The following is a 21,300-nucleotide window of genomic DNA, read 5'->3' on the forward strand; positions in this document are numbered from 1 at the left end:
ACTACATGTAGATTATAAGGACAGTAGATGATACGAAAACTTAATCGAGGTCTATTCTAGTGCTATTAGATATTACGTTAAAACACATGAGTGGCGGCGAGTGTGGTAGTGTGATGGTATGATCGTTCAAGAGAGGTTAACTTTTATATCTACTCTTATGGTGGTGATGTCAGGAGGATATGTGTTTACAGTCTTAGCCCGAGTGGTATCTAAGTGTGTGTGTGTGTATGAGTAGCGGCCGCCTAGTTCCGCGGGTGGCAAGCACCGTGACCGTCGACGCTTCTTTCGGTACGCGTGAAGGATGGTATTTAGGCTATCAGTGGCACGAAGTTAAGCATTCAGAATGTATTATTCTTACGTCTTGGAAGATCAAGATTGCAAGATGTGCTGAGGAAGTATAAGTGCTAGACCTTGCCTGTCACCCTCCTCCAAGCGGTCAGTCAGTAAGCTGACTCATCTGTGTGCTTAGAGCTATTCTTTCTTTTTTAGAAGGGTCGATTATGCGAAACTGTTCTTAAACCAGAAACGCCTCTCTCCCAGGTGGCTCTTGTCAACACGGTGGATGTGCGTGTGTGTTTGTGTGTGTGTGTGTGTGTGTGTGTGTGTGTGAGAGAGAGAGAGAGAGAGAGAGAGAGAGAGAGAGAGAGAGAGAGAGAGACACGAGTGGTTGCTACAGCACCGTATGTACGAACGCCCACCGTCTACAGGACATGGCAAGCCACGTTACCTCGAACCTGCGATGATGGTTATAATAATAACCAGCTGACGAAGCGGATCAATCATCACCACATCACTGTAATCTGATCAACGGATCAATCACAAGACCAGGTGTGTCGTCAGTAAAATGAAAATGTCGGAAGAAAATAAAAATCAATTAGGATTGAAGGAAAATTCATTCTCATTTTCTGTCTTGAAGATTTTCCTAGTGGATGGTTTTGCACAGATGATTTGAATTACACACACAAAAACACACAAAAAAAAATCCACAGGAAGTTTTTATGAGGAAATCGTTGTGTTAAAGAGAACGTTGCTTCATTATGTACTTGCTATGAGAGAGCGTCTCTGAAGTTATGCTTCGAATAAAGGCCATTAAAGAGAAGAGAAATGATGTTAGTTGGGAAATGCCTTATCCATGTAAACAATAACACATGCTACATGATCAATTTCAAGATAGTTCGTTTTGGAACGAAAAACATCAGTTCTGGCTTCTCATTTCAGTTCGAGATTTCGGTGACATTGTTATCACAATCATTATCATTATTATTATTGATATCATTATTATTATCATTATCATTATCATTATTATTATTATTATTATTATTATTACTATTATTATTATTATCATTATTATCATTATCATTATCATTATTATCATTGATATTATTATTACTAATTATCATTATAATTGTTATCATTATTATCAATTATTATTATCATTATCATTATTCACAGTTACATGCGCATTTCATACATAAAGTACAGCTGAAATTCGATGGAGTTTGGTCAAACGTGCACCAAAGGTCGTGAATTTAATCCGTGGTGTGTGTGTGTGTGTGTGTGTGTGTGTGTCCACCTGTTGACATTATACTAAGTGTGTCTGTAGGTAGTAACATCTCTATTACAGTGTTTATACCCGGTCCCTTATGTAACATTGCAGTGATATGTTTTATAGTGCATAGTGGCTTATATGATTTACCTAGCCATGCCCATGCAGCACCCAGTCGATGCTTCTATTCCAGTGTTGCGTAAAAGAGGAGAATTTGAATACACGTCGGTATGTGGGTTCGAATCCCATCCTAGGACAGTGTTAACTAGTACTGACGTGCGTTCGAATCCCTTGACGTCCGTGTTACTTCCATGTCTTTCTTCAGCGTTCATTACCGATACTGTTTATCTCTCCTATCAAAATTGACCTCTGGCCGCCCTACCTGGCCCTCAGGGGGTGTTGGCCATGTGTTGAGGATCAGAGGTCAAAGCAGGTCAAACCTTGGAAGTCAAAACATGATCATTTTTTTTTCCCCTTTAATCCCCAAATCCATGAACATGATTAACAGAAGTCTGGGAAATTGTGTGTGTGTGTGTGTGTGTGTGTGTGTGTGTGTGTGTGTGTGTGCAGGAATGACTCGTATTTGCCTAGCATCTCAGCCACGTTGAAGATATACCGTTAGGATAAGTACGATAAGATAGACCACATCTGAAGAACAAAGGTACCTACTATTCCTTTTCCCTTATACCCTGGTTGTCCATATGTGTTGGTGTCCATGTAAGTCTATTAGTCATACTTTGAGTACTTGTTCCATAGGATTAATATATGATGGGATGGTGTGGGGGTTGAGTGGGCCTTACGTTGGTGGTATATGAGAATAGTCGTCTTCACTGAACAGGTGTGTGTGATAATCCGCTTAGATAACCTTAGATGTGAGGGATGATGTGAAATGTGCTACTACAGCAAGTATTGAAAGGACACACGAATATATATATATATATATATATATATATATATATATATATATATATATAAAGAAATTATCAATATAGAGATAAGGAAATTTAGGTAGTAATCAATAGGACTTATATCGGTACGAGGCGAAGGATCCAACAAGTTCTTTCGGCTTCAAAATCGACATTTGGCATTTTGTTCACAAAGAGACTTAAGATGATGAAAATGTCTGGTAACGTCTGGATAAAAGAGAGTTAGTCTCCATGTCAATTATTTAAGTGAGCTTTTAGGAGAGAAAATAAAGAGAATTAGCTGTAATTTGTTGGGTATGTGTGTCAAAAAATGAATTTTCTTTGTTCATTTCTATGTATTCTGTTATCCTTCGAGAATGAAGGGAAGAATTGTAAGTGTTTGCTGATGCTTTAAATACAGAACTGATATACAACAAGTATCTATGAGTGACAAAACAGATTAAATCCGAGTTAATCATGAAGACCAAACATTATGTCATTGCTTAGCTCCATGTCAATCCGATAAGAAAAAAAAAAACAAAAGAGACAGACTGGTTTCCTGAATTTTTCGGACACTGTGTGACTTGTAAGGAGAGGTTAAGTAAGGTCAAAGACCCTGTTCAGACAGGCTCTTTTAGCACCTCTGTACAGCGGCTGCACCAGACAACCCAACAACACTACATATGCTCCGCTCCCTCGACAAAAACATTCCTCCTCCTACCCTGAACTCACCCTCCCTAGTATCTTACCTGGCCTGCTGCTCCTCCTCCTCAACCTGACCTCCTCTTTCTCCTCTTCTTCCCTGGCTTCTTTTTCTTTTTCAACCTTCCCCCTTATCCCTCCCCCTCTTTACCTGACCTCTCTCTCTCTCTCTCTCTCTCTCTCTCTCTATGTCCTTCCCCGTCTTGACCCGTGTCGCCAACTCGACCTGACATATCCGTGCTACTGATTGACCTCCCCACTGATGACCTCCCTGACGCACAATGAACCAGGTGGATATCAGACACAAGGTGCATTCCCTAACGCACGCTCAGCGTATGGATAACGCACGTTCAGCGAATGGTAACGCACGTTCAGCGTATGGATAACGCACGCTCAGCGTATGGATAACGCACGTTCAGCGTATGAATAACTCACGCTCAGCGTATGGATAACGCACGCTCAGCGTATGGATAACGCACGCTCAGCGTATGGATAACCCACGCTCAGCGTATGGATAACGCACGCTCAGCGTATGGATAACTCACGCTCAGCGTATGGATAACACACGCTCAGCGTATGGATAACGCACGCTCAGCGTATGGATAACTCACGTTCAGCGTATGGATAACACACGCTCAGCGTATGGGTCATCATTACTATTCTATCCACTCTGTAAGGTGTAAACAATCGTCTTGTAAACTTTCGAGAGGCCGCCTCATAGGCAAACAACTTTGTTTGCATCAACGAATGAGCAGTGTGTTTACATACACACAGGCCTGGTTACAGTATATGTTTACTGGATTTTTCATTGTTAGACTATGTGCTGCCTAGCAATATACATCCCTTGATAACCAGTAATATGTATATAAACATTTCGTTAATAATGATAGGTAATATTGTACTGACGTCTACACTGGTGTATATAATTTTTTTTTCTCGGCTTGAAAAAATTATTTTGAATATACCTCCTTCGAACAGAACCACATGAAAAATTTATTCTTGTACAAAGCGCAAAAAATAAACTAATTTAATCTTGAATGTAAGATTTTTTTTTTTACTAGGAATCTATAGCTACAGATAACTAATATCTAGAGGACTCTCATTTACTGGATAAATAATTTACTTTGATAAATATAATAAATAACGAGAATTATCCCCGGTAATTAATGAACGTGTTCGATATATACCCGCTAATCCTATAGTATATATATCAAATTTGACTAACACGCTTTACTGTATATACATGCCTCATATACATCGTACACCTAGTGCTAAATATAGGTCATATACACCTGCTAAAATAGGTCATATACACCTTGCTTCCTATGATAACACTAGACTCGTATTCTTATCAATGTCTGTTGATTTCGTAGATATCCCTCCTTCTCTCTCTCTCTCTTAGAAGCCTTACAGCCAGCTGCCCCCCATCCAGTCCTGCTCCGCCTTCCGAACCACACCAATCCTCCACCACCGTCATCATGAGTTCAAAACAAAACAAGATTCAACCCACTTTACTCTAGTACGATTGACCGTTCGCCAGGCAATGCCTCCAGGATTATAACACGCTAAAAAAAACATCAACTATCTTTTTCAAAGAGTAAAGATCAACTTGGACCTGTTTCTATCGGATGAAGGAGAGAAAAGAAAAAAAAAAGGAAGGAATTTTCAAAAGATTTTTCATATTAGTTCTTGCGTAGTTTGGCGCGCGACTGGTTCTGTTTCTGCGAGCAGTAAGCTATCGAATGTAGGTAAAGGTCAAGTGAATAGCGTTCTGGCGGATAGCATTTCAACCTTTGTTGTATACGACGATCAAAACAGATGACAAACAGCAACCAAATGTGTGCCACCAGGACTTCCCTAGTGAGACGTCATTAGCTGGTAATGTTGGACGCCAGAAGCAGGTCTGTCTTAGCTGTGTTCTAACGTTCGTAGAAAAAGAAAACAACCATTTGGCTTCTTTTCGTCGTCAGGAAAACACGACTGTTACGAGAAGAGATATCTATAAAGATATATAATAGATTTTCCAGAATGTGATGGTGTGATCGTGAGTGTGTAGAAACCACTTTATAAAACAATAACTCAAATTTTGATGGTACTGATGCAAACTAATGTTTGACATAGAGTTCAATTGACGGTGGTGCAAACAGGGACCTGGTGACCTAAAACAGGTCCTGAATCAGTCATCAGTTACTACTGCATGACTACGGAGAACAGATATTTTGGAGGAAAAAAAATCTAACAAAATAACAATTAGATCAGATATTTTGGAGGAAAGATTCTAACAAAATAACAATTAGACCAGATATTTCGGAGGAAAAAAATTGAACAAAATAACAATTAGACCAGATATTTTGGAGGAAAAAATCTAACAACAATTAGACCAGATATTTTGCAGGAAAAAATCTAACAAAATAACAATTAGACCAGATATTTTGGAGGAAAAAATCTAGCAAAATAACTATTAAACCAGATATTTTGGAAAAAAATCTTATAACTATTATCTTATACAGTTAATATGACCATATACCAAAAAAAATGACTAATATCTGATAAAGAACCAAACTTAACTTTGACAAACGTTAATCTAAACTTATTATTAACGATTATCTCTTGATTGATCACAGGTAATTATCGGTAACTACTTAACGATGATGAATGCCCTCTGAGTGGAGTCTCCATCAACGTGTCTCACATATCCACTAATCAACTGAGACTAATGACCAATATTACCATCATGAACCATGGTCAAGACTAGGTAGTTAGGCTTGTGCCAGATGTATGATGGTGACGAGTGACACTCGACCAGTCGACCAAACTGGATCTTTTTTTCTTCTTCTACCAGTATTCTTTCTCTTTTGTACTTCTTTAATGAGCTTCGTGAACTGGCTTGTGATGATCATCAGTCATTCCCACTGTTAAAGTTCAGCATTTCACCAGATTTCGAGGATTTTTGTAATATACTCAAGAAATTTTTATGTTTTGTAAGTATATTCACCAACCCTACAGACCTCACCAGTCATATATATATATATATATATATATATATATATATATATATATATATATATATATATATATGTATGACGACCATTCAACATCTTTTTTGTGGCAACAATTTAAACAATGTTGATATAAATGCTTAGAATGTTTATTGATCGTCTTGTTGATTTCCTTAACAGTGCTATATACGCGTGCAGTGTCACAAAATCCTACTGTAGTATATATATATATATACATTGAACCAACGTCACAGAGAAATATATAAATATATATTTTGATATCTAAACCTGTTTCATTTATCGAATTCCTAGATCCCTCCCTTCTATACTCTACGTCAAGGTCTATCAGAATAGTTCGTGCAACAATTTACTATACCTGGGCGATTGCCCAGCGGGCTAGCACAAAATCCTTTACACCTTGTGTTTACGTATCTAAAGAGTGTATAATCCTGATGTTGACTGTTACCTGAAGATCTCTCTATGACTCAAACACATTCATAAGGTAAAACGTGGGATGGGGAGACGACTGTAAGTTATTTCATAGCATATAGTTACTGACTAGAAGTCTTCTGTATGAGTTAAGTAACACTCCCGCCACCAGCGCTCGTACACTCACACGTCACTACACACTATACACTCGCTATCAGCATTATACACTTGTCATTATCAACGATAATATATATATATATACATATATATATATATATATATATATATATATATATATATATATATATATATATATATATATATATATATATATATCATCCCTGGGGATAGGGAAGAAAGAATACTTCCCACGTATTCCCTGCGTGTCGTAGAAGGCGACTAAAAGGGGAGGGAGCGGGTGGCTGGAAATCCTCCCCTCTCGTTTTTTTCAATTTTCCAAAAGAAGGAACAGAGAAGGGGGCCAGGTGAGGATGTTCCCTCAAAGGCCCATTCCTCTGTTCTTAACGCTACCTCGCTGACGTGGGAAATGGCGAATAGTACGAAAGAAAAAAGAAAAAAAAAAATATATATATATATATATATATATATATATATATATATATATATATATATATAGGCAACGATAGTCTCGACATGGACAAAACAAATCTGAGTTCCAGCAGGACCCTAACATTCAGGTTTGGGTGTTTTTCGGTCCACCAAACTCAAATACAGGAGGTGCAACCTGCGGGAAAATACCAAGCCAGAGTTTGCCACGCCAGCTGGATCATCCGTCATCGTCTTTCTAATTTCTCTGGGGATGTTTCTCAACAGCACTCCAGCCCATTCAGCTGGTTTTGAGGCAAGTGTGTGGTTCATATACCAAGATGATGTGCTTTCTGCTACCTCTCTCCTCATTTGTCTATATGTCTGTTTCCATATCTATCTATCTACTTAATTTATCTGTCTACATGTATATGTTATCGTACTAAGATCCCTATTTCTGAAGGATCTGCAGCTCCAAAGTTGCGCCGCACACAGTAGCAGGGACAGAATGGACCCTTTTGAAGGGATAGGTGCTGCACGATGCGACTGTGCTCATCATAGTTGACTCATGAGGATACATGTGTATGTATATATACATATATACATATCAGCAATAGATCTGTTGCATGGCAAACGCATTCATAATAGGAAAGGAATCAACAGGGTTTGTAGAAAGGATAATATGCATGTAATATTTACATTATAGGTTTAATGGCAACAGGGGGGAAAAAATATAGAATGTTCCCTGAAAAATACTTGTCATAAAAAAAAAACAAACGTGAAACGAATGATCGAGAAAGAATAAAAAAGAGAATAATAATACTGACTGACAGTCCTACCTTATCCAAAATTCATTAAAATCGTGGCTTATATAAATAATTCAACAAAGGCAATATTTCCTAAACGAGATTGAAATTCTACAGTTCATAATCGCACTAACAGAACGCTGAAAATGTGCATTTAATAACATCCTCCTATACTGCTCTACATCGAGTGTTGTTTTTAAATGGATTTTTGACATTAAGGTATTTAATTATGAACAATAGATTTTCAAACTTGACTAGAAAACATTGCCTCTCTTGAATTCATTATATAAAGTCACGTTTTAATGTATTTTCGATAAGTTAGGGTTGTTAACAAGTCCTTCCTAATTTCCTTTGTTCTCTCTAAATCAATCATCATCTCACGTTCAGTTTTTATATGCATTTTGAAAGGAGCGTTTAAGATCCTTTGCTTTTAACAGACACTTATAACGTTGATAATTCATATCATCCTTTCTTTATAAGTCTTGATGATGTTATATGGAATTATCGTAACATAAGACAATAAAACCAAAGATGTCCATCAAATCCAGTGATCACACACACACAAACACACACACACACACACACACACACACACAGCTTCGGAATCTACATCAAGACCTTCTGAAAACTTAACATTCTTGCCTCGTCATTCAACTCCCCTCATATCCCGGATGATGACTTCACTCACCACTCGGCTTATACAGTAACACTGCGTCAGACGGCACCTCAGTTAATCCTCGTAATACAACGGAGAGAATATGAGCGCAATTTCATTTTTTACTGGTGCGAAATATTCTGTAGTCGGCAAGTCCATCATTGCAAAGTATGGCCGAATGGCTAGGTTTTGGGCGTCAGCGAGCTAGGCTTTGGGCGTCAGCGAGCAAGGCTTTGGGCATCAGCTAGCTAGGGCTTGGGTGTCAAGCAAGCTAGGCTTTAGGCGTTAGGCGAGCTAGGCTTTGGACGTCAAGCGAGCTAGGCTTTGGGTGTCAAGCAAGCTAGGCTTTGGACGTCAGCGCGCTAGGCTTTGGACATCAGCGAGCAAGGGTTTGGGTGTCAAGCGAACTAGGCTTTGGGCATCAAGAGAGCTGGGCTAAAGTTTGAGCGTCAAGCGAACTAGGCTTTGGGCGCGAGTAACGCCTGGTGGACGGCTTGCCTCTGGCTCATAAAAAACACTCGCATTGCGAGGCGGGCGATGCTTCGCTCGGAGCCACAGTGCTGGCCAGGATACGTGCACTGGTCGTTGCGTTTTTACAGGAACTTGTTTTGAAACGCGGGATATGAAAATGTTACGGACCTAACGACGAAGGTACGTTGATAAGGCGGCAGGTACAGGAGTGAGGCATAAGGTACTCTGCTGCGCGGGTGGGGGTAGTTTCCCTCAATGAGCTCATGCAGGAGAAAGTTCGAACTCCTTACCACTGAACACACACACACACACTCACACACACACACACACACACACACACACCATCACACACACACACACACACACACACACACACACACACACACACACACCATCACACTCACACGAGATAGTAAAACAGGGTGCTTTTGGCAGGCAGGAGCGATAACGAATACGCACATCACGTTTTCATTAAGCGCTATACACGAAGCCGTTCTTGTTTATATATATTTTTTCTCTCTCACTCTAGGTGAACTTCACATAATGGACAAGTCCCTCAGTGAAGTAGGTCTGGTGTCTGCTCTTGTGTAGACTGTGTTCCCCCGGCATCAGAGCAGCGTCACGTCCTTTCTACGACATATATACATACGTATATAGTTTTTTCGAACTTGCAATCCGAAATATTAATAGACCATCTTGTCATCACCATTTGTCTTGGGTATCGGATACCCAGAAACAAGAGGCCACACTCGTTCAACTCTCTGAGACTCAAATGTCATAGTAACACCCGTATCCACATTAGGGAGGAGAGCTTCCTTGTATCTATCCTTAACCCAATTGAAAAGCTTTGACGAGTGAGCGTCATGGAGGAGGTCCATGACGTACCAACACCGCTGGAGGGATGGCTTCCTCAGTCATCTCCAGTGAGAGTCATCATCATCATCATCATTATCTTCCATCCACGTACGACCGTATCCTTCATCATCATCATCATCATCGACATGGCACCAATATCAACGTTGATAGGACCCCTCTCATTATCTTCGACAGGGCCTATCATCATCATCATCACTGTCGACAGTGGGGAGGGCGCCGCCCCCCGCCCCCTTTGTCATCGTCGACAGGGGAGAGGGGCTCCCTCCCCTTCGTCATCGTCGACAGGGATTTCACTCTCTGTCTAGCTCCTGCAGAGGAACGCTACGTGTTCTGTGCAGGGCTGGATGCCACAAACTGTTCTTTGCTTAACCCCCTTCAACACACCGGTAATGACCTTAGACGACGTCCGAACAACCCACGAGAAAACACCACACCCAACGAGAACCTTTTAGTACGACCCTTGAGTGTGACGACTTAGCCTTGGGTGTGACGACCTGGCCTTGGGTGTGACGACCTGGCCTTGGGTGTGACGACCTAGCCTTGGGTGTGACGACCTGGCCTTGGATTCTAACCCATAATGACCGCAACTAAGTTCACATCATCATACTCACTGGTTGTAACGTCGTGGTTCATCAAATGGCCATATTTCCGTATTCAGGGGCGTTACACCCTTGCTTCACTATACATTCTTCATCAACCACAATAGCAAGACATGATGGTATGACTTCTGAATCAGTGCTTCGTATGACTTCTGAATCAAGGTTTTATTTCCTCGAGATTCGAAACATCTCCCAGTACAAACAACCTCCTCAAACACAGTTTCTTTACTTTTATCATTAATTATACACACTGTTTTTATTGGTACCCAGTCAGAGGCGTGACGCCTGGCGGGGGTAGGATACATCAGTTCTCAAGCGATTCATCCAATAATCCAACACGAGAGCTTCTCTTGATTGCCCCCCACACACCCCGTTCCCCTTCCCCAAAGTGACGCCAATTAGTGGCTGCTGGTCAGATGCTCGTCTAACCACCAGGGCTGCTGTATAACCTGAGGCTGAATGACAATACCGTGAATGGATTCCCGTCACACCGTCATCACCACCTCCTTCCTTGTCTCACAGGTCGTTGCAGGAATTATGGAGGCTTCATAAGAATCTCTTTGTCCTCTTCCCCCTACTGGGACCTACCAGCCTAGGCATCGAGAGAGAGAGAGAGAGAGAGAGAGAGAGAGAGAGAGAGAGAGAGAGAGAGAGAGAGAGAGAGAGAGAGAGAGAGGGTGTGTGGGGGCGGGGGGGAGTTGCTGACGGCTGCTGTGCAGTGAGACATCACCTTAATGGCTGTCAGACCCCTCAAAGCCGCCTTCGGCCCAGGAGGCTATGTGGTCTCCCCTGCCTCACCTACATACAACACCTCGCCATCACACACATAACACTTGACCGCTCTCGACAGTCGGCCCACAGCCAAACCCAGGTGTTCATCCTCTCCTCGGATATAAAGAAAAACTATAATCCTTCACTATCTATCATAAAGAAAACCATAGACAGACAGTGAGGTGAGGTAGTACCGATTGATAATTGTAGATGAAGAGATCACAATTCAGTTCCACTGACACACCACAGTCCACACAAAAGAGGGGAGGTGAGAGAGAGAGACATACAATGAGAGATCACATCAATATATTCCCACATTCGCTAAAAGTCTGAAGTATTAAACCGCTGCTCCTGGAGGACGCACAACGCAGAGTGAGGATATATCTCATCAGAGTGAACACAAGTCAAGTTTCTTTCAACACTAAGAGGATAAACACGAGGGGGAAATTACAGTCATACCAGCAATCTTGGACCTGGGATCCCACTTGCTGTAGTGGAGAATGCTTGCTATAGCACTAGACACGTTGAGGAAAAAGTGGTAGTTTATGTATTTTGGAAGAGCTCCATCGGTCTCTGTGTTTACACTCCTGTGCGTTGAGGAGGAGGAAGAGGAGGAGGACGCTCCTCCAGGGAAGTTATGTTGGGAGAACACGAGAGAGGGAAGGTACAGAGAGAGAGAGAGAGAGAGAGAGAGAGAGAGAGAGAGAGAGAGAGAGAGAGAGAGAGAGAGGAGACAGGGCGAGAAAGAGAAACAGGGATAACAAATTCAAAAAGTATGAGGGCGTTGCATTTAATGCATGACGCTGTATCTCCTTATATAATAACAATATGTGCGTGTGTGGGCGTTTATGTATATACATGTGCATGTGGGTGGGTTGGGGCATTCTTACGTCTGTTTCCTTGCGCTACCTCGCAAACGCGGGAGACGGTGATTAAGTATTATAATACTAATAATAATGATAATAATAATAATAGTAATGATGATGATGATGATGATAATAATAATAATAATAATAATAACAATAATAATAATAATAATAATAATAATAATAGTAATAATAATAATGCTAATAACAACAATAATAATAATGCGTCTAGTAATCTCTCTATTAACAAAAAAATATGCCCATGAACTTCACCCAGAAGTGATGTACCTTATATTTTGGCTCCATCTATGCTGGCTTCCTATAAACAAGGGCTGTAAATCAGTCCATCCTGGCTCCTTCCTTCTATGTAAATCAGTCCATCCTGGCACCCTCCTTCTATGTAAATCAGTCCATCCTGGCTCCTTCCTTCTATGTAAATCAGTCCATCCTGGCACCCTCCTTCTATGTAAATCAGTCCATCCTGGCTCCCTCCTTCTATGTAAATCAGTCCATCCTGGCTCCCTCCTTCTATGTAAATTAATCTATGTATCTTGCCATATAGATGCCTTCTGAAAATATTAGCGACTCAGCCAATGTCGTTTATACAAACGTGGAGTAAAACGTATCGGAAAAAAAATCTAGGCTTGTTCTTACTAGCTACATCAAACGAGAGAGAGAGAGAGAGAGAGAGAGAGAGAGAGAGAGAGAGAGAGAGAGAGAGAGAGAGAATATTATATGTATATATATATATATATATATATATATATATATATATATATATATATATATATATATATATATATATATATACAAATTACAGAGGTATAAGTTTGTTGAGTATTCCTGGTAAATTATATGGGAGGGTATTGATTGAGAGGGTGAAGGCATGTACAGAGCATCAGATTGGGGAAGAGCAGTGCGGTTTCAGAAGTGGTAGAGGATGTGTGGATCAGGTGTTTGCTTTGAAGAATGTATGTGAGAAATACTTAGAAAAGCAAATGGATTTGTATGTAGCATTTATGGATCTGGAGAAGGCATATGATAGAGTTGATAGAGATGCTCTGTGGAAGGTATTAAGAATATATGGTGTGGGAGGCAAGTTGTTAGAAGCAGTGAAAAGTTTTTATCGAGGATGTAAGGCATGTGTACGTGTAGGAAGAGAGGAAAGTGATTGGTTCTCAGTGAATGTAGGTTTGCGGCAGGGGTGTGTGATGTCTCCATGGTTGTTTAATTTGTTTATGGATGGGGTTGTAAGGGAGGTAAATGCAAGAGTCCTGGAAAGAGGGGCAAGTATGAAGTCTGTTGGGGATGAGAGAGCTTGGGAAGTGAGTCAGTTGTTGTTCGCTGATGATACAGCGCTGGTGGCTGATTCATGTGAGAAACTGCAGAAGCTGGTGACTGAGTTTGGTAAAGTGTGTGGAAGAAGAAAGTTGAGAGTAAATGTGAATAAGAGCAAGGTTATTAGGTACAGTAGGGGTGAGGGTCAAGTCAATTGGGAGGTGAGTTTGAATGGAGAAAAACTGGAGGAAGTGAAGTGTTTTAGATATCTGGGAGTGGATCTGTCAGCGGATGGAACCATGGAAGCGGAAGTGGATCATAGGGTGGGGGAGGGGGCGAAAATTTTGGGAGCCTTGAAAAATGTGTGGAAGTCGAGAACACTATCTCGGAAAGCAAAAATGGGTATGTTTGAGGGAATAGTGGTTCCAACAATGTTGTATGGTTGCGAGGCGTGGGCTATGGATAGAGATGTGCGCAGGAGGATGGATGTGCTGGAAATGAGATGTTTGAGGACAATGTGTGGTGTGAGGTGGTTTGATCGAGTAAGTAACGTAAGGGTAAGAGAGATGTGTGGAAATAAAAAGAGCGTGGTTGAGAGAGCAGAAGAGGGTGTTTTGAAATGGTTTGGGCACATGGAGAGAATGAGTGAGGAGAGATTGACCAAGAGGATATATGTGTCGGAGGTGGAGGGAACGAGGAGAAGAGGGAGACCAAATTGGAGGTGGAAAGATGGAGTGAAAAAGATTTTGTGTGATCGGGGCCTGAACATGCAGGAGGGTGAAAGGAGGGCAAGAAATAGAGTGAATTGGAGTCATGTGGTATACAGGGGTTGACGTGCTGTCAGTGGATTGAAGCAAGGCATGTGAAGCGTCTGGGGTAAACCATGGAAAGCTGTGTAGGTATGTATATTTGCGTGTGTGGACGTGTGTATGTACATGTGTATGGGGGGGGGTTGGGGGTTGGGCCATTTCTTTCGTCTGTTTCCTTGCGCTACCTCGCAAACGCGGGAGACAGCGACAAAGTATAAAAAAAAAAAAAAAAAAAATAAAAATATATACAACATATTTCATTTCCTTTACTGGTACGATAGATAAAAAAAATATCTAGAAATGGAAAACCACATCTATTTCCTCTAGAACTGAATGGAAAAATAAAGGAAAAATCAATGACAAAAACTTTTGTTTTTTTTTTTAATTACACGATCGTAATCCAGACCAGTGAAGGATCGTTTAACTTCCATTATCTTTTATGAGTCACCGCACAGAATCGAGCCAGACCCCCGGGGTCTCCTACGGTATATCCAGTTTATCGAGGGTTCATCTACTCGTATTTCCTCCATAAGTCCTGAATAAACCCGCAGGGAGCAACGCCAGAAGGCGACCTCATCGTAGGTTCTGGCGCAAAAGAGGACCTCATCGTAGGTTCTGGCGCAGAAGAGGACCTCATCGTAGGTTCTGGCGCAGAGGGAAGCTACATCGATCGAGTAAGTAAACACCAGAAACCCTGGTATGATATCTCCATGGCTGATGACCGAAATGTTTCTAAATTTTCATTAAATGACCGAAATGTTCCTAAATTTTCATTTAATGACTGAAATATTCCCACATTTTCATTAAATGACCAAAATGTTCCCAAATTTTCATTAAATGACCGAAATGTTACCAAATTTTCATCCAATAATCGAAATTTTCCCACATTTTCATTAATTGACCGAAATGTTTCCCAAATTTTCCTTAAATGACCGAAATCTTCCCAAATTTTCCTCTCGTGTAACGCCACGAGTACCGAGACATTTTCCCCGATGAGGCAGGCACGAACCAGGGAGTTTATCTTGGTCGAGTTTTTGAGGTTAAGTTTAGCGATGCTCAACGAAGTGGGAGGACGGACAGCTTAACCCCCCCCCCCCTCCCCTTCATTAAGCACGACGACGGTACGACCCCGACGGCAGGATCTTAAAAGCAGGTCGGAACGACCTTACGACTATTGTGGACGGCGGTACGACCCTTGGGTAAGATGGCCTGGGTTTCGACTTGATCTAGTAGGATGAGGTCAAAGGTCACGCTATCAGACCCATATATGTGTATACAGTGTGTGTGTGTGTGTGTGTGTGTGTGTGTGTGTGTGTGTGTGTGTGTGTGACCCCTTGACCTAATTATATCATAGTACCTGAACCACCTAATTCCTCGACTCTGTAAATCAACAACACCGTTACTAACAGCTGTCGTATTTGGAAAGTCTTACAAGTTTCTTATAACAAAATGAACAGATTAAGATTGAAGATGAAAATGTAAATGAACGCAAAAGTTAAAAAAAAAGAAATAATCCATTGAAATACTGAAATCAAACTCTTGAACACACTGGGCTATGGAGGAAGAGGCCACAGATGATCAGTCATTATAATTAACTTGATCTTCAGAAAATACGTGAAATGAAGAGGGTTCGTAGGGTGGGTGGGAGGAGAGAGTAGGAGGAGGAGTAGGCGAAGGAGGAAGACGCGAAGGAGGAGCAAGAGGAAGAGGAGGAGGAGGAGGAGGAAGAGGAGGAGGAGGAGGAGGAGGAGGAGGAGGAAGAGGAAGAGGAGGAGGAGGAGCAGGAGGAGGAGGATATATACTTTCTGACAGACCCAGATATCGGACGTCCAGCACAGACAGTACCAACTTCTGTATTGACAGTGAGAAGAACCAAAGCCTTTGTGTTTGATGAACTACGGTAAGACTGAACTACTCGCCAGCAACATCGTCAAGCGAACTCCATATGTTCAGTTTGTCTGTCTAGAACAAAACCAGTGAATCTTACGATACTTCTAGGCGTAACAGAATGAGCCTCATGTCAAAGGATTTAATCCTGCCATGTCATACATGTAATCCATATATAGGTTAATCCTTTTCTTAATTTTTTTCTCGTATAAACTTTTCATTTTCTTTTTTTCCATCGGGATGTGGATGAATACGTAACAATGACGTTGACTTAATAATACACAGGAACACTGCCTCTACCACGAGAGAAAACCTCACAGTAACACTCACCCACCACACGACATGCATCAACACCCGGGTAAGAATCGTTCGTCTGGACGCAGAGGAGCTGCTCCTCCTCACCCCACACCCAGACACAGAGGGGCACCACTCACCACACCCAGACACAGAGGAGCTCCTCACCTCCACACCACACACAGAGGGGCACCACTCACCACACCCAGACATAGAGAAGCTGCTCCTCACCTCCATACCACACAGAGGAACTCCTCTCCCCACACCAGGCACAGAACAAGCTACGAGGAATCCAAACCTCTACAGCAAAAGAAATATAAGATTCCACCATAAATCGTACCTCATGAAGGAACTTACCCTACACTGACCATTATCCCCAGTCTCCCAGCACCTGCTGCTGGGCTAATATCCTCCTCACCCTGACCCTTGACCTAACTTTGGCGACGACCCGGAAGCACTGTGTGTTATATATGACTCAATACCCCAGCGACAGGGGCAAGACTGTGAGCTGTAATGGCTTCCTGGATGACCTGAAGATCATCAGACGAGGTTCGGGCCTCCTCCACCTGGCCTCTGATCCCACTTTCGTGTGTTGGCCGACCTCACTGTGAGGCCAAAAACCAGTCCCCATGAACAACCAAGTTCCTGACAGATGTCACCAATTTATACCCGAAGCAAAGATAATGAAGGAAAGTGGACTCATTTGGCGACCTCTGCTATAAGTTATAAAAACCTGGCAACCTTTGTTATATGAATGTAACCTATATGAGGAGTGTACTTCCAAGGTCACTTTTCATATTAGAATCATAACCTCAAAATTCAATGAGCAACATTCACATAAATAAATGAATAAATGGATAAATAAATGAATAAAACTATTTCTCTTCGAGTGATTATAACTGAATATAACATGACTTGATACACTTACCTGATCCTAAACGGTTGAACCTTGCCTATCCAAATGACTTCATTTAAAAGGAAATGAGAACAATCAAGGAGGGTCGCTTAAAAAGGTCACTTCCTGTTAATTACATAATTATCCTCAGCTCGAACAGCAAGCAGCTGCACACCTGCTGTAAAAGCTGCAGCTGCTGAAATGAATCGCGGTCATGGTAATTGGATGAATGGGGCGGGGGGGCAGTAAATAGATAAATCATTTGGCTGATATATATATATATATATATATATATATATATATATATATATATATATATATATATATATATATATATATATATAAGATTGAAAGAGAGAAAAACCTACGCCAAACGAACACAGCACCAACCGCTCTCGCCCTGTTATCTAACACAGCATACTAGTACTGTGTTAAACAACACACGAGAGTTGTTATGCTGCTGCGTAACCTAACACACTACATAATAACCATCCTTTTGACTTACCTGACCTTTGAGAAGGAGGGGGGAGGTCGTAAAGTGGAGAAAGTTGTGTGACCTTAACCATCATGAACTGGGACGATTCCAGGTCAAAACCATTCACTGTATTTCTACTGCGTTTTACTTTCTCCAGTTTCAAAATACAGTCATATCATTAAATCGCCTTCGTATTATAATGTCACCAACTGTCACATTACGTAAAACATTTGATCATGTTCACTCACACTTAAGGCATTTTATTAAGTAACAGACATCAAAGTTAGCTCTGTTTACAACACAGTGAACAGCGTTTGTTTACAACACAGTGAACAGCGTTTGTTCCAGTGTTTATGATGGTTCTTTTGACTTGTGATATTCACTATGTTTCTATGCAAATAAACACTGTTTCTTAGTTTACTAAATCACTAGCACTTGTATGCAAATAAACACTGTTTCTTAGTTTACTAAATCACTAACACTTGTATGCAAATATATACTGTTTCTTGGTTTACTAAATCACTAGCACTTGTATGCAAATATATACTGTTTCTTAGTTTACTAAATCACTAGCACTTGTATGCAAATAAACACTGTTTCTTAGTTAACTAATCACTAGCACTTGTATGCAAATATATACTGTTTCTTAGTTTACTAGATCACTAGCACTTGTATGCAAATATATACTGTTTCTTAGTTTACTAAATCACTAGCACTTGTATGCAAATATATACTGTTTCTTAGTTTACTAGATCACTAGCACTTGTATGCAAATAAACGCTGTTTCTTAGTTAACTAATCACTAGCACTAGTAAGCAAATATACGCTTTTTCTTAGTTTACTAAATCACTAGTACTTGTTTGCAAATATACGCTTTTTCTTAGTTTACTAATCAATATCACTTGCCACAAAGTTACGTGGCGTATATACAGTCCACTGCCCAATCATGAACTGCAAGACGTATATTGCCGTATCAAACCCTCACTCGATAAATTTCGAGAACGTTTTGGCACCAATTTCTCCCCGAATACCGATCGGAACTACCACAAATCAACACTAACGTACGTCCTCTCCATCTGTGCTCTGACGGTGATCTAGGAGGTGAGGTGGTGTGGACGGTGACCACGGCCGGATAGACTGGAGGCCAACAAGTACGCTAACGAGTGGTTTAGGGTATGTTGGATCTCGCTCGTCACAATGTAAATAAACCCCACCGTTTTCTCTCGAAGTTTAAGATTGTGGTAACTTAAATATTCTGACTAAAAGCGAAATGTACTATACTATAATGTCCTGTATATTTTGTTCTTACAATTCGAGCTAAATATATTTCAATTATGATTCACATGCATTTGCGCGAAACCGGTCCAGGTAGGATATTGCTTTCAAGAGCAACGCCGTGTGAGGACTGAGCCACTAGAACCAGTACACTGTCGATCTCAAACGTATCTTTATTTCGCTACGGTACAAGGCGACTTCCATTCCAGCTTAGTATATGTATAACCCTTCCGTCGCCTGTCCTCAACCTCCGGTGGAAACATGTGGGAAATATGTGTTTTCCAGCCTGCTGCTGGAATGAAGATGGTGTATACAAAACCGATGATACATCCTACACATGGGTCTGCTGCAGTGGGTTGGTGATGACCTGCGCTGTATGGTTTGACTCTCACGCCGTCATGCCACCCTCCACCTCGTCCATGACTGTAGCTGGCGATTGATATACAGACGATCATAGGAAGGTGGTGGTGGATCACCTCTACCAACTCAGCCGTCAGGACCTGCATCGGCGAGTCATCGGGTTGGTGAGGTCGCGCAAACGACACTGATATATCTCATCCCAGCCATCAGTCATAAGCCTTCCTTCCCAAGCGGGCGATCTATCCAGCCTTCGCCAAAAGAAGGAGAAGCACTGAAGGACTAGTGGGAAATCCTTGTTGTCATGACGTGGACGTTTTATATCTCTTTCTTCGTCGTCTCCAGGCCACAGTGTGAGTGAGGCTCCTCTGGTCTACACTGCTCCTCCTACTAACACAGCTGGAAGACCTTCCTCATCCAGTGATCACCACACAGCAGTTCTCCTCCTGGACGGGATGGGTGGTGTGTGGGGGGGTCGCCATCATCACCCATCAGGGTTAGAACTTCTGGTCGGTTCCTCGGCTTCGCCTGTAAACGAGAACATCGTTTGGAGATTTTTTTTCTTTTTTTTTCTCTGCCATTTCGCATCTCGGTAGGTAACTTTATGACGCGCGTTGATTCGTTCTATTTCACTTTTCCCCTCGATTTTTATCGTAAGAGAGAGAGAGAGAGAGAGAGAGAGAGAGAGAGAGAGAGAGAGAGAGAGAGAGAGAGAGAGAGGAGGGGGAGATACCTCCCTTCCCCCCAACACCCGTCCCTGCAGCCCCTCCCTCCCAGATCATATATCAAGAAAATGATTTACGCGGTCGAATTGACCCCCCTGAATTTTGTGGCTGAATTACCTCAAGACTTTGTAATAAATCTAATGGAGTAGTCTTAGTGAGGTGGAAGCTGCTTCGATTAATCAGAGATCAAGTTAAAGCATTAATCTTATCCCACCTCTATCATCACATTCGCCATCCAATTCTGGAAACAGTTAGGTGTGAACCTATGAAGCACACTGCGTGTGACATGACCTACGTTCACTGTGTCCACAAAACCTGGAGTGCCACCTGCCCCGTTATGTTCTACAAGAATGTGTCTTAACGTATGGTACTATTAATAACAGATTCAACAAAGATGTGCATTGAATTTACGATAGGTTAAGGTACTGCGGGAGGAGTTTGGAAGAAGTTAACTGTAAATGGCATTTGATTTTCAGTGAGGTCAAAAGGCAGGAACAACTGATTTAGTAATGACGTTTCAGTGCAAGGAAGGACAAGGAAGGCCTGGACAAGGAAGGAAGCAGAGGACCACGAAAGCTTGGACCACAAAAGCTTTTGAAATTGTCTTTTGTGGAAACAACAACTGGGTGAAACCTGAGGGAGGACGAAGTCATCAAAACCTTAAGACTGACCTCCAGAAACTCGACTACCTAATCACCCCTGAACATGAATAGGTTCAGTAATTAGTCAAGACGTCAAACTCCACCGTTGTTTGGCTCTAAGTAGCTGCCGAGTTTGGGAAGTTGTTCTCTCCGCCACTGAGAATTTTTAACCATTGTCTGTTATGTAGGCTTATATAACCAACCAGGTCTGCAGTTCCAGCGTGAAGGGCTTCCACTGCCTCAACAGCCACACTCGCACACATAGGACTGAAGGTTCTACACTCCCTCCCTCCCTCACACCTACCTCCTACCTCGCAGATGTACTCCTCACACCTGATCGTCTCCTCTCCCAAGGCTTTTCTTCATCATTATACATTCCCTCCACTCCACAACCTCCTCCCCCTTTCCAAGACACACACACTCATCAGCCAACCTTTACGTTCCCCACCTTGTCCCCCCGAGTACGTGATAAAAGAAAGAAGAAACTGAGAGA

General features: G+C 41.7%; 1 protein-coding gene and 1 long non-coding RNA gene across 4 annotated transcripts in view; one reads left to right on the forward strand and one right to left on the reverse strand.

The window, feature by feature from the left end:
• LOC139766579 (PDF receptor-like) overlaps positions 1 to 6,224 on the forward strand; it is a 117,800-nt gene extending 111,576 nt beyond the window's left edge. For all 3 annotated transcript variants that reach the window (XM_071695430.1, XM_071695429.1, XM_071695431.1), the window contains exon 13: positions 1 to 6,224. This exon is cut by the window's left edge. The gene's annotated coding sequence lies outside the window, so the exon portion shown is untranslated.
• LOC139766581 (uncharacterized) overlaps positions 1 to 19,963 on the reverse strand; it is a 157,846-nt gene extending 137,883 nt beyond the window's left edge. The window contains exon 1 of the long non-coding RNA XR_011716924.1: positions 17,840 to 19,963. This is a non-coding gene — a long non-coding RNA (uncharacterized lncRNA). The remainder of the gene's footprint in view (positions 1 to 17,839) is intronic.
• Positions 19,964 to 21,300: the final 1,337 nt, after the last annotated feature.

Source organism: Panulirus ornatus, chromosome 58 (genome assembly GCF_036320965.1).
Source record: "Panulirus ornatus isolate Po-2019 chromosome 58, ASM3632096v1, whole genome shotgun sequence".
Taxonomy (NCBI): domain Eukaryota; kingdom Metazoa; phylum Arthropoda; class Malacostraca; order Decapoda; family Palinuridae; genus Panulirus; species Panulirus ornatus.